This window comes from Falco rusticolus, chromosome 6 (genome assembly GCF_015220075.1).
Source record: "Falco rusticolus isolate bFalRus1 chromosome 6, bFalRus1.pri, whole genome shotgun sequence".
Lineage (NCBI taxonomy): Eukaryota > Metazoa > Chordata > Aves > Falconiformes > Falconidae > Falco > Falco rusticolus.
The window spans coordinates 28,019,622-28,034,000 of NC_051192.1; the positions used below are offsets into that span (position 1 = coordinate 28,019,622).

At 44.5% G+C, this 14,379-nt stretch overlaps 1 protein-coding gene across 2 annotated transcripts in view; it reads right to left on the reverse strand.

Moving 5' to 3' along the window:
* HS3ST5 (heparan sulfate-glucosamine 3-sulfotransferase 5) overlaps positions 1-11,647 on the reverse strand; it is a 195,642-nt gene extending 183,995 nt beyond the window's left edge. Inside the window, exons 1-2 of one of the 2 annotated variants that reach the window (XM_037393158.1) lie at positions 11,487-11,647; positions 5,236-5,430 (exon numbers count right to left, since the gene is read on the reverse strand). The gene's annotated coding sequence lies outside the window, so the exon portion shown is untranslated. The remainder of the gene's footprint in view (positions 1-5,235; positions 5,431-11,486) is intronic. The other variant, XM_037393157.1, reaches the window with a different exon arrangement.
* Positions 11,648-14,379: the final 2,732 nt, after the last annotated feature.

The following is a 14,379-nucleotide window of genomic DNA, read 5'->3' on the forward strand; positions in this document are numbered from 1 at the left end:
TAATTATTGTCTATTTATCAGATTCAGATCCAGGTTTTTTCCTACATTGAGTCCATTGGGTTCATTATGTACGTACTTATGCAATAGTTAAATCAGACTCCTTGAAACTCCCCTGAGAAATATCCTAAAAGCATCACTTAGTGGAAGAAACGGCTAAAAGATTTAGGTTTCTTCTTTCCCCCAATTTGAAACCATCAAAGGTTTTTAATCAATGCAGCTTGCTGGACCTCTAACCAAAAACACCGTCCATAGAAGGCACCGGGACCTCACGACCTTCGCCCTGAGATTTGATCTTACCCCACACCGAGCATTTGGAGGCAATTATTTTACCATTGGTGGGAAAGTATTATCTCTCTGCTAGGTAACTTCCCCCAAGGGCACTTGTAAGTATGCAACCCATGAAGCACAAAACTGGTACTGAAAGATTACAGTGAGAAGCAGAATCTCTCCTAGGTAACATTTTTATTTACCCACACCCAGATTAATTTTCAGTATTTTTGAAGCTGTGCTATCCTGCATTAGTGAAAGAACCATAAAACATTGCAACAGCTCACCAGTATAAGATGAAGAAAGGGTAGAGAAGATGACTTGTAGGTGTTGCAAAAGATGTAACAGTGACGCTAAATACCAAGAATTAAAAACCTGTGATAAGGACCACTATCAATTAATGTATTTTTCCTCCACAACTAAAGGAAATACTGTTTTTGTTATGCAATTACTCTACTGCCATACAATTACTTATTACAATTTTATCCAACTATGCTGTGTAAGCATAATTTTCAGTTAACTAAGAATGTCTTTATTTTAAAACCTAAAGGGGTTTGATTTCTGAGACCACACCCTTTTGGTGTGTAACCATTTTTTTCTGACACACAGAATAGTGAATATTCGACCAAATAAGGATTTTTGTCTCAATTTGCCTTCTCTGGCAAAAGTAGCAATGCATCTTTGAGGAGTGCTTGTACCCTCACTTTTATAAACCAGATTTTTCAGTAATTTACACACTTCTGACAACAAATGCACTATAAATAGATAACAGTTTTCCTATAACAGTGATTTCTGGATAAATTGACCCCAGCATTCAATCAGAAACGTAACTATAATGAAAAGTATGTGGAAAAGTAGCTAACATTTCCTAAAATATTATACCATGTTAAAAGCTTCTGCTACTTTCAGAACATTATTACATATGCCACAGTTAATGACTGCTTACAAACAAATACTAAGCCCCTTTTTCACTATTTGTGAAAACATCATGCTGTGTTGTAGTAACACCACTTAAATCAGTGGAGCTCTTTCCCAACGAGAAAAGTGAATAAACAATGTGTATTTGGAGTCATACTGACCTAAATAATACTAAGACTACCTTTATGCTAGTGAATTAAATAGTGCTATGGCATGAATCCATGCCCTGGACCTATTTTTTTTTCTGAAAAAAAATCTCACAGCAGTCCCTGACGCTCTTTTGATCTTGGCTGCTTGATCAGCTGTTTTCTGAGGGTTTCCTGGGCACAGCTAGGGCACTAGCCCAGTCTGGGGACCATTCCCAAGAGGCAGGCTAGCTGCAGCCTGTGCTCAGGAGGCTAAGGGAGCTTAACCATATGGAAGTGGCCATGCTTAGCTGGCCTCCAGGCTAGAGGGAGGCCATGCATCATTCAGTTTATACATAAAAAATATAGGTAGGGAGCAGAAATAATAGCAGCTGTAAATAGAAGGAAAAAAACCCCAAAACAACATACATTCCCAATTAATATATCATTATTACTAGAATAAAAGAGACAAACCCTGACAAATCTGTTCTCTTGTGTCCCTGGGGGATAAACAGAAGTGAGCGGCCAGCTTCTGTCTACCACCATGCTGGGGATTTACACTGTATCTCCATGCTGTGCTTTCCATATTGACCCAGCGCACTTGTGCTGATATACATCCCAGTCTAGAGGCAAGCTGTCTCATCCATAAGCGCTGCTTACTGATACATGTCAAGTCACATAAAGAACACATTCTCAACTTAAATTCCTGAAACAGTAGACTAAGTAAATTAGATTTCTTTCCAGCTGCCCACTGTCTTTTAAACCTACACCCTGAGCCTAAACACATTAGATGACATTTTCCTCTTAAAGTCGTTAAAGAGACACACCTGACTTCCCACTTACTATTTTCTTTAGTTATGGCAAAAAGACACTTCCCTTCTGCTTTCTTTCTGTTCTCACCTTCAGTCTGCCTCAAAGCACGAGCTGTATTCAGGAATAAAATAATTAGAACCTTCCACTAAGTATGTGCCTTTCCAGGAAAGCACCTGGTTACCTTTCCAAAACTTCCACTTCAACCATCAGACTAAAAATTTCATCTACCCAACAGTGTGCACTCTAGAACTGGGCAAGAAGTATTCCCCACATCAGGAAAAATGTTTGGAGCTTTTGAAATTCTTTTTGGAAGTTGTAAAAGGAAGTTATGAATCTAAAAATTTAGAAATAAAAACATTTTTATTAGAGACAAATCAAGAGTCTTGTGTCAATATTTTGGGGACATTTTTTTCATTTTTTTCCCCATACTTTTTACTAAAAATCACCCTGTAGATAAAAAAAAAAAGAAAAATATACCTTTTGACAGAAGTATGATTACTACACACAGAAAATGTATGAAAATACATTTTTTTCTACAGACAGCTTTGGTTTCAAGGAACTTACATGTCTGAAGAACATAAATTTCAAAGACATTTCAACCAGCTTCAAGTTTTTCATTAGAGCTGGCTGAAATATCTTCAAAGACAAAATTTTTGTAATAAAAATTTTGATCCATTCTGAAGTGACACAAAAAATAAGGATTCTTTTACTGCAGAATATTTTCAAGGTGAGAAATAATAAAAAGGCATTAATTGGATATATTTACCTTGTGTAAAAGAGAAAATTATTTGAAACTTTAAAAATATTGTTATGCCTTTTTCTGTTTTTTCCCCCTCTTCTTCTCACTGAAATTCTTCCCTGCTTCCCCAAAAAGGAAAGCAGGAAAGAAAAGAAAAATGACATACATATCTTTAAGAAACTTATATCTTACTTGGTTCTGAGGCAAAGAAACCAAAATTTTCTAGTTTGCGCTTTGTTTACATAAGAAGCAAGACGACAAATCTGAATGACAGATAAATCTTTTTCGATCCATTTTTGTTAAAGAAAATAATTTCTGTTCAGGGATAATGCTGGTAAGTAAAGCTTCTGTCAGGAAATTCATCCTTTGTTGTTTCTTGTTATTAAATTGTGTAAGGTGGAGGTATACACAAATGTCTCTAAAGTATTTGCACCATAGACAGCCTCTTTGCCAGCCACCAGGAGAGAAGGAAAGGTACTTACAACACAGTAGGTTCAATATATAAGGGAGGAAAGAGCTGTTGATTCGTGTCCACCTGAATCTACCCCACTAGCAGCCAGGGAACAGTTCCTCAAAGAACTGCTGGGAAAGCTGCCACAGAAATGAAACACATTTTTAGGTAGATCTGAATGCCGGATTGGGTTTCCATTTTCTGCAGTTGCACAATTCAACTTTCTGAAGCTTGGGTTTTTTGACTCTACCTGAAGGAAATTAATTTCATTCTTAGGTCAAAAACCATTGAATACAGGATACTGGAAGAGGGGCAACCAATGTCAGTTGTAACCAGAATTGTTTGGTACATGCAAACTGAGAACTTCTAATTCTAGAATGACTTTTCACTAATTCTCCTCAAAGCTTTTCGACCTCTGAGTGAAAACTCTGTAGCTGGTAAAAAAGTTACCAGTCATCTTTTCATTTTTTAAATTCTTTACCAAAAAGATTATAATAGATTATTTTAGCCAGATTGTGCATCACCATTCAGGAATGTTATTTTCCACCAGAAGACAAATAAAGGCATGTGGTCTGACTATACTGATAGACTCTACACTGATAGACTGTTTTCCTACTGCAAATCTGATTCACTGATTAATTGGAGATTAATCCTTTTACAAGAGGCAGGAATGTGAAATTATAAATAGGAAGGGTTTTCTGCCACCTCTGCCATTATTTATACTTACACAGCAGTTACAAAGACGAGGACATGCAGCAGCAAATTAAAATAATTTCCCCCAAATCCTACTTCTGATATCATGCCAAAGTTAGCTCCACTCAAACCAATCAACTGCCTTTTCAGCATCAAAAGCTGATATTAAAAAATGGTATATCTATTTCCTGTATTAAATACAGTGCTGCATTAAATACACCTCTGCTCTACTGTCATCTTCTGTTCTTCTGTATTCCTGAAGCTCCACATTACACTGTCTGATAAACTTTCCTGGTTTTTCAAGGTAAGAGTGTAGTTGCTTTTTCAAGTCTTAACAGGAAGATCTTAACTGTGATTGCAGATGACACTACCCTGTTGGCAAAATATCTTTCAGATTCATGTTTTTCAGGACATAACGTAACATTGGCTTCAGACACTGAACTGATGATTCACTTTGCTTTCTCCTTTTTCAGGTTTCGGTTACTTTTTTGTTTTGTTTGTTTGTTTGTTTGTTTGTTGGCAGTGCTGGCTATTATTTATAGCCTTGGGTTTAAAACATTCTGCAGGCGAACCACTGGACGCTGCTCTTTTACCTTCAGGAAACAGTTTAACCACTCAGCTATTTATTGTGCTGTCATATCTTCCTCTGTATCTTCATGGTCAGAAAGGAAGAACAACCAGCAAATCCCCGCTGAGGTGAGGAAACCAAATAGTAACGAAGCATAGCACTGTAGAGATTTTGATATTAGAAGAAAAAGATTATATATATAAACACATATATACACACAGATATGTGTGTATACAAATACACACAAAATCTGCCAGGGCCATCTGGATTTCCAATGTGGGAAATAGTTATGTTCTGGCTTTTGTCTTCTTTTGAAGCTTCCATCCTATTGGTACATCAGCTTTAGTTACTTCTCCCATGGCCATAACATGTTAGGTAACTCAGCTTTTGTAATTTTATTTTTAAACTCAGTTGTATTATTTTTATGTTTTACTGCTGCCTTAAGGATCTTTCATAAAAGAGTACATTTTTTCCTCTCTTAAAAAAAAACAGTAAGACCAATCCCTACATATTTTTTACTTGATTTTGCCATGTCTCCACCATTTCCAACCTTGTTTCTAGGTTCACTTAGGGTTTTAGCAAACTCAGTTGTGTCTGTGTATCTGGCAAAAGTCGCACCTTCTATAACAGTATCTGGAAAGAGAAAAAAATAAAACCAAACCTGTCTGCACAGAATCCAGGAGGCAGTGTAAATCCATTTCCATTGATGTAAACTGACTTGTCTCCCATGAGATGCCAGTTTTCTAAAGCTGTCATCATAGTAGCAATGCCAGGTTGCAAAGGGAGGTTTCGATGTAGGTTGAAAGTCCGTCAGCTAGTGCAGGAAGTTTACATGCTGCTGAGCAAGCTTAAGTACCTGTTGTAGAGGACAAATCCCTTATTCATTGGCTCATTTTCCACTAAATTCTACATAGGATTAATCCACTAATACTAATATTTCCTTTACATACTTTTAAAGAAAAATAGTATAGATAAACAGATAGCTAGATTATAAATCGGTTCATGAAGTCCTTCTACCAATCATTTTTGGTATTCGCAGACATTTTTTAGCAATTTGTGCTGTAATGTAAAATCCTGTCATCCCTTGGTAGACTCTGAATACCTGTGTGCTGTAATACAGTCTAATAGTTTTATTTATGACAGTCCCTTGGAGACTCCAGCAACTGTGTGCAGTCAAGATTGTTCAAGCCATTATAATACAAGATTGTATTACAGTGATTTGAATGGATAAAAGTTCTTTCATCTCCAAAAGAGAAATGGATTGATAGACACTGTTCTGTAACATATCAGGACAAATGCTTGACTTTTATCCCCCAGACAGTGAGCTGTATTTTCTCAAGCAACACTGCTGAAAGCAACAAGATCCTAAAGGACTAAGAGGGCTAGGGCACAAAAAGTAAAGAATTTATCTTCTTTTTTTGTTTATTTGTTTGTAGTGTGAAACATTCTATGGCAACTCAGGTACTTTAAAAAGCCTTCAAAATATTTGGAGATATTCAACAGTTTAAACAGGGGGTCATTCCTTCAATTTGCCTCCTTGAAAAATGTCTGGAACTTACAAAATTGGCTATTAAAGCCTACCTTATGCAGTATTAGTTCCTAATATTATATCTAGAGTTCACTTTGCAGTAGTCCTTCATTATAAACTTCATCCTTCATACCTTATATACAAAATTTCACTTTGATTAGAAATATCAAAGAATACAGCTGTGAAACTCTTTTTAAAACAGTTAATAGCTTGCAGTACTTCTAAACCATACAAAACATTAAAAAGAAAAAAAGTAGAAATATTTAAAGCTTTTCCCCTGGAAGTTAAAAATTAAAGTTGCCTGATGCTGACAATATTTTATAACCACAGGTTTAAACACTTGAATAAACTTGGGAAAATTATTACTTTTCATGGTCATTGATCATTAAAGAATCTTTGTTCAACAAAACAGGTGATTAGGTCCCTTTGAGGTCACACATGCTTAAAGACTAATATTATTTAAGGGTTTTGCTGATGTGAATCTTTCTGCAATTACCATTTCATCTGATTAAGTTAACAATGCACAGTAATGCTTGTTTGTTCAGGAAGAAATTTTGTGCTTACAGACTTGTAATACTTTACAAAAAGAGCATGTGGAGCTAACACAGTATTTATGCAATAGGGCAGAAGTACTACTAAGTGCTACTGCTGGGTTGGGCAAACCAGGTACATAAATAAAACATAAAACCACAATCTTGGTAGTAAATGGTGTCTGGCCATTTTCCTTAAAAGACTAAAAGTTCTGTTCTTGATTATTTTTTCAATTTGCATGCATTTGTATTTTGATACCAAACTAAACTAAAGTATTACTGGTATATGCATCTTTATTTCACTTAGCCCGTAGCATATCATTTCAATCTGCATGATTTTTTAGTCCTGACTGAGGTAAGAGAAAATTAACACACACTAACACACATACAAACACACACATGAAAACAAAGTGCAGCTGAGGCTAGGCTAGGCCAGTAATTGGTATTTTAAGTTGCATGTGACACTCTTTCCTTGTTCTGTTGCACTGCATTTAGATATTGTATGGCTCTCCAGACATGCTATGCATAATTTTACATACCATCTGCTTTACATGCCAGGTTCCATATGTACAATGTATAACCTAAAACCAATATTTTGATTGATTTGAGCTACAGTGGAGGCTTTTGTTCTAAAATTGCTGGATAGAATAATATAGTCCTAAATAGATTATCTGATGAATGTGTTCTAGGATTAACAAAGAATCAAACTGACTTTGAAAAAGTTTTTAAAGGTGTTAAGAATTACAAAATTCAGATGACCTTCAAGAGTCACGCTAATATTGCTTCTTACTTTCAAATACTAAGAGACCTCGCTACCACTCACTTGACAACCATAGCAATACAATGGCATAAACACATTTCAGAGGCAGGCAAGGGACAGCAAAAATAGTCTAGAAAAAGATGTACCTGAATAAAGATGAACAGCACTTATTCCTCAAAACAGGATGAGATTTATAAACATGCTAAAAGTGAGTAACAGATATTCAGAACCATGTCCTGGAGATTCCTGGCAGTTCATTATCTGGCTTCTTTCAATCCTGTTTTAAATACTCAGATCTTACATACTCTTACTCTTCAGGTAAGCCTTAAAGACCTAACTTTCTGTTTTGGAGATGCTGAACTGGCTGCATTTCCATACGCACCTATGAAGAACAAGTATTGGAACATCAAAATGAAAAGAATACAGTATTTCAAACAATGGCTCTCAGGACAAAACTTAAGATTTATTCAAATATGAATCTTCATTTTTAGAACTGCTGACTGTCTTCATTCAAGCAAGCAAAGAGGATTAAGCATCGCTTTGGACTTTAAAAAAAAACCACCAACACCCCTCAAAAAAACCCCAACCAAAACAGTCCAGAACTCTTAATATGGAAATAATCACTATACTTTTCACATTTGACTTTGAAATGGAAGTATTATCAACAAAAATAGATCATAGCATTACAATGTATTAGTAAGCACCAGATAAAGTGGAGAATACAGGAAGCAACAAAGCAGTTCAAAGAAAATTTTTCTCCATCCAATGTCCCATAAAATATTTACCCTTCACCTCCATATATGACACATGATTAAAAAAAGCATTTGAATTCACAGGAAAATTAGAAAGGAACCTGTAATATGACATTTTAAAAGGGAGGTTTCTGTCTTCCCTATGTAATTCCAATGAGAGAAGAGACAATCAGTGAAGCATTTGTCCATTTTACAAGGATTTTTTTCTATTGTAACATGAACGTATTAATCTGTTCACAGTTAAGTATCAGTGGCACATTCAGTTCAATTCAATGACAATTCTACCAGATGCCTACAAATAAAGCTGAAAAAGAGATGCAGCACCTCGGACCTTTTTCATACTTGCCTATTAACACAAAGTTGTGCTTAGAAGGGAAACATTATTGGACCATAACTGAGAAGGTTGTTTTCCCTACTGTATCGGGTTTGTGTGGCAAGGTTTTGGTAGCAGGGGGGGCACAGGGGTGGCTTCTGTGAGAAGTTTCTAGAAACTTCCCCTATGTCTGATAGAGCCAATGCCAGCCAGCTCCAAGACGGACCCGCTGCTGGCCAAGGCCAATTCCATCAGTGATGGTGGTAGCACCACTGGGGTAACATGTTTAAGAAGGGGAACGAAAACCTGTGCAATTGCAGCTGGAGAGATGAGTGAGAACACGTGAGAGCAACACCTCTGCAGACACGCAGGTCAGTGCAGAAGGAGGCAGGAGGTGCCCCACGCACTGCAGCAGAGATGCCCCTGCAGCCCCTGGTGAAGCCCATGGTGAGGCAGGCTGTGCCCCTCAGCCCATGGAGGGTAACGCTGGAGCAGATACCCACCTGCAGCCTGTGGAGGACCCCACGCCGGAGCAGGTGGATGCCCCAAGGAGGCTGTGACCCTGTGGGAAGCCCACACTGGAGCAGGCTCCTGGCAGGACCTGTGGCCCCATGGAGAGAGGAGCCCAGGCTGGAGCAGGTTTGCTGGCAGGACTTGTGACCCCACATGGGACCCACACTGGAGCAGTCTGTGACTGAAGGATGGCACCCCATGGAAGGGACCCACGCTGGGACAGTGTGTGAAGAACTGCAGCCCACGGGAAGGACTGACGTTGGAGCAGGTCATAGAGAACTGACTCCTGTGGGAGGGATCCCGCACTGGAGCAGAGGAAGAGGCTGAGGGGGAAGGAGCAGCACTGACAGCGTGTGATGAACTGACCACAGCCCCCATTCCCTGTCCCCCTGCACCACTGGTAGGGAAGAGGTAGAGAACTCAGCAGTGAAGTTAAGCTGGGAAGAAGGGTGGGGTGGGGGGAAGGTGGTGTAACATTTAGGTTTTATTTCTCATTATCCTACTCTAATTTTATTGGTAATAAATTACACTATTTTTTCCCCAAGTCAAGCCTGTTTTGCCCATGACAGTAATTAGAGTGATCTCCCCCTGTCCTCATCTGGATGCACAAGCTTTCTGTTATATTTGCTCTCCCCCAACAAGCTGAGGAGGGGAGTGATGGAGTGGTTTTGGCGGGCACCTGGCGTCCAGCCAGGGTTACCCCACCACACTTACCAATGTAATAGTTAAATTCTTCAAGGAGTATGGGCATAATTCTGATACTTGACAAGCTGTTGACCACATGCAGCATTTTTTGGGTTCTTTCAACACTCAGATTTGAAAAAGAATTAAAAGTGTGTCTTCACACTTCCCTTTTTAAGGCATTCCAAGCAACTGAAAATGGTTAGTCAGGTTACAGGAATAAGACTAGCTTTTGTCATTTGAATATCAGTATTTTCGTTTGTGTTTCATTATATATCTGACTGCTCCCAATCTAAATACTGCACTGAACAGAGGACGTTCTGTGAACTAGAACTTCCATTTGCTAATGGATTTTTTTTTTGCATAAAATCTTCTTTGTCATCCATATAAATATGGGCATTTTAATTATTAATCAGAAGCATTCTTTCTTATTTGTATCTGTGTTGTGAAAGAGTTCTAAAAACAGGATAAAAAATTCATGTACATTTAGATTTTCCTCCTCCCTAGAGGCAAGTTGTTCATGAGTTAAATGCTTATGCAACACCTTTCCTTACAAACTGTACTACATTTCTCCCTTTACTTCTGTGTTGAGCCTTTCTGGGCCTGATCCACAGGCCACTGAAGTCAGTGGGAGCCCATCCAGTCGTATCCCTCAGCTTCCAACTTCTTAGTGCAGAAAAAAAAAAAAAGATATACAGCAGGGGAAAAGTATAAGGTACTAGATCTGGTAATACTTTATAATGTCTGTAGGTAAAACAATGGGCTTCAGTCTATCTTGATATGAAACATGTCAAGAAACCATTCCAATATTTCTCCACTGCAAAGTGGGAATGAAAATCTTGAAGACATTTCTGACAGAGTGCAGCTAAATCTCTTTGGTTAAAAAGCCATCTTTTAAAAATGAAGTTTCTTTTCTGCATCTCTCTCACTTTGCCATCTCTCAGCTTTCTGCCCAGTCCCTTTCATTCGAAAAGTATTCGGTATCGTTCAGAACCTTCTTCCTCTGAAGTCAACTGGGAGTTTTGCCATTGACTTCAGTGGAAGAGTCATCATACACAGGATGCAAAACAGTGAGAAAAAGGATCATTGTCAAAGCAGACCTTGTAAAAGTAAGAAAAAAATATTTACGTGATTTAGCAAAATCCCCTTAAAAATCTCCAGCAGTCAGCCCTTACATACGTTTCCCACGAATCGCACCAGGAGGTCTAGGAGAACAAAAAGCCCCTTGCCCGCCGCCCCTGGCATTGGGTAGCGGGAGTTCAGCCCCAGCCCGAGCAGAGTTAGCCGTGCGCAAACCCCAGCGACGCAAGAGCCACGCAGGAACTGATCGCAAACATTTTGCAAACATTAAGCCTTCCCTGAGGGACACGAGCGCTTTCCTACCGGCGCCCGCTGCAGCGCACGGGGGGCGCAGCGGGCAGGGCAGCGGCGGGCACCCCCTCGCCGCGCTGCCGGGGCACCGGCCGGGGCTCCGCTCGCCGCCCCGCGCAGCGCCGCGCCTGGGCGCGCAGCACCTGGCTGCTCCCCTCCGCAGGTGAGGCGCCCGGCGGAGCTCCCCCTCTGCCCGGACGGCGGCACCGCCGCTCCCGCAACACCGGACCGCGCTGCCAGCCCCCGGGGACGTCGTCAAAACCGAGGTGGGGGAGAAGCAGGGCACCGTCCCCGGGGCGCGCCGGGGACACCGTACCCTTCGCGCCCCGGCCGCAGCAAGGCGGGAGCGGAGCCGCCGCGCAGGGCGCCCCTGGCACGGCAGGGAGCCCCTGGCACGGCAGGGAGCCCCTGGCACCTTCCCCGTCCTCGCGGGACGCCGTCGCGGCGCGCAGCCCCGTACTCACCGCGGTGCTGCAGGCAGCGACCCGCAGCCCAGGCGAAGCGCCCCCGCCCCGGCCGGTGCCCGCTGCGGTGCACAGACCCCGTCCCTCGGCGCCCACATCCGAGCCCCAGCCGCGCAGCTAAAAGTCCTTCTGAGGAGCACTCGGCGAGCCCCGCCGCCTTCTGCCTCGGATCGCTGTCATGTCCCCTCCCCTCGCCCCCCCGCCCCGCGCCCTCCCCCGGCGGGCGGCAGCACTATAAAGCGGTCCCTAACCCGTCAGATCACGCACTGGCAGAGGTGCCGTTCCTCGCCGCTGCTTACCGGGCATCCTCCAGAGCGGCGGGCGAGCGGGCGAGCGAGAGAGGGAGGGAGGGAGGGAGGGAGGGAGAGAGAGGGAGAGAGAGAGAAAGAGGGAGAGAGAGAGGGAGGAGGAGGAGAGAAGGAGGAAGGAGGCAGGAGGCTCCTGGCGGGCTGCGCGGCGCTGAGCTGCGCTGCTCGGCAGCCTGGGCAGCTCGGCAGCGCGCTGCTGCGAGTCAGTGAGTGAGTGCCTCCGTGCGTGTGTGCGCGTTGCTCAGGCACCGAGGGGCGGCGGGGGAATTGGGGGGCCGCAGCCCGCGCAGCGCGGCGCAGCCAGGTGCGGCCCAGCGCGCCCCCGGCCCCGCGGCCCCCCGCACCGCCCCGCCGCCGCGGCGGGAGCTGCCGGGGAAGGGGTTGGGGGAGGCGCGCATCCTCCCCGGTGGCACACGCACCGCGGCCGGGGGGGGGGGGGGGGGGGGGGATTAAAAATAATGATAATAAAAAGCCCAGTCACCAGGAAAGAAAAGAAAAAAACAGCAAAACTCTGTCTCTACTTCTCGGGCGAGGTTTGAGCCCCCCGCCCCAAAGCTGCGGTCCCGCGGCAGCGGCGCTCTCCTGCCGTGCGGGGAGCCGCCACCGCCCCCGGTGCAGCACGGCCGCGGCTGCCGCTGCCGGTAGCGCCCAGCTGAGAGCCGGAGCCTCTCCCCGCGCACAGAGAAGCCTGCCTCCCTCCTTCCCTGCCTCCCTCCTTCCCTGCCTCCCTCCTACCCAGCCCGCTAAGGCGGCAGCGCAGGCAGGTGCTGCCCGCTCGCCCGGCGGCCGAGGGAAGGGCAGGGCTGGGCCCTCCGCGGGGCGCAGCCGCCCCTCCGCCAGCCGCGGCCGCGCTCCCCCAGGCACCGGGGCGGTGCCAGGAGGCGGCCCCCGCCGGTGCGCGGCTGGAGGGGGGAAGCGAGGGGCGGAGGGGGGGAGCCGGCTGCCCCCGAGAGCCGGCGGCGGGCCCCAGCAGCGGCGGCGGAGGAACGGAGGAGCAGCGGCAGGGCCCGCCCTGGCCGGGCAGCGGTGCAGTGCCCCGCCGCAAACGCTGCTCTCCCTGCTCGGCTCACCTTCTGCCTGAGCGGAGTGACCTGATGAAGCGGACCGAGGACAGTGCATCGTTACTGCGGGGTTTCGTGGGGGGGAGCAAGCAGAGAAGAGAGGGTGGGCATAATTCTAACAATCACACGGGAAAAGGGGGGGGGGGGGGGGGATGGAGGCAACACGCACACCAAAAAAGCCCGTTCTCGGGAGAGAATTCAAAAATAGCCACGGCAGCACTGAAAGTTGCTCGCTTTGTGATTTGCATTATAACGCTGCCGCTGTTGCCTGCCTCCTCCGGCAGCGTACCCAAGAAACACGCAAGATGGGAGAGGGAGCTGCATACTTCCCGTGTGCTCGCCCTTCCTGACGGTAGCTCTCTCCCTCAATCTCTCAAAAACCAGAACCTCAAAACCAAACACGCACACTTGCCGGAGGGGTGGCCCCAGGTGGCGGTTTCTGAGTAGCAAGCCGAGTTTGCCGCGGGGAGTGGGCAGAGGACCCCAGACACCGCTCCCCCCGGGAGCTTTGGGACCCCGGGGGAGGCGGGAGCGGGCGCTGATGCGCGCCCGGGCGGCGGAGGACCCGGGCCTCAGCACCTTGGGGATGCCGGCGGAGGCCCGCGGTGCGCCGCGCAGCTGCCCGCCCCCGGCCAGCGGGAGCGCCGTGACCCCGCGCAGGTTGCGCCGGGCGGGCCGGCGGCCGCGGAGCGCAGCGCCCGAGTGCGGGGGCGCAGGGAGCCTGGGGCGCGGGGGGTGCTGCCTGCGCGCCCTCACTCCTCCCGCTGTGCAAGTCAAGATCAGTGGTAAGTGGTGCTGGTTTCGGGGACAAAAAAAATGAATAAAGTCTTAACTTTTATTTACCAACAATTCCTGCCCTTATTAAAAAAAAAAAAAAGCACCAAACCTTAACCCAGATTACACAATTAAATGTATCAAGCCGGAGGTAGCCTGGCTGTTTGCCAGACCCATGATCCATTAACCTCTTTTAGCTCATTGTTGGTGGGCAACAACAGCACGCGATCAAATTCTTTTAAAGACAAGCCATTTTCTTTTCATAGTAAACTCCCCTCTCCTGTGTTGCAATTAGAAAGGGTCTTTTCAATAATAAGAGTAATGAGAAAGAAATATACTGTGGGATTTTGCCACTTCGTGTTCATTTTGGGTAAAAACACTGTGCCATGCTTAAGGTAGTATATATAAAGGTGAACAGCAGCATATGAAAAAATCTTACTTTGTAACAAGGATTTTGGATAAGTTTACCTTCCCCGTTTAATTATGTATTATTTAGACTGTGTGCCATTTAAAGTTTTAGTTCCAGTTCTTTTACAGAGAGAAACGAAGCAAAAAAACCATGAAAAAGCATAGTCTGAAAATAGGATATATACTGGGCCCTTTTGTCCTTCCATGTATGTTACAGATGTATATACACATATATGCCCTTTAATCCCAATACATTGTCTGAAGTTATATGTTTATCCATAAATGTGTGTGCACATGTACATTATATAGCTATATACCCATTATGTAAATAACATACATCAA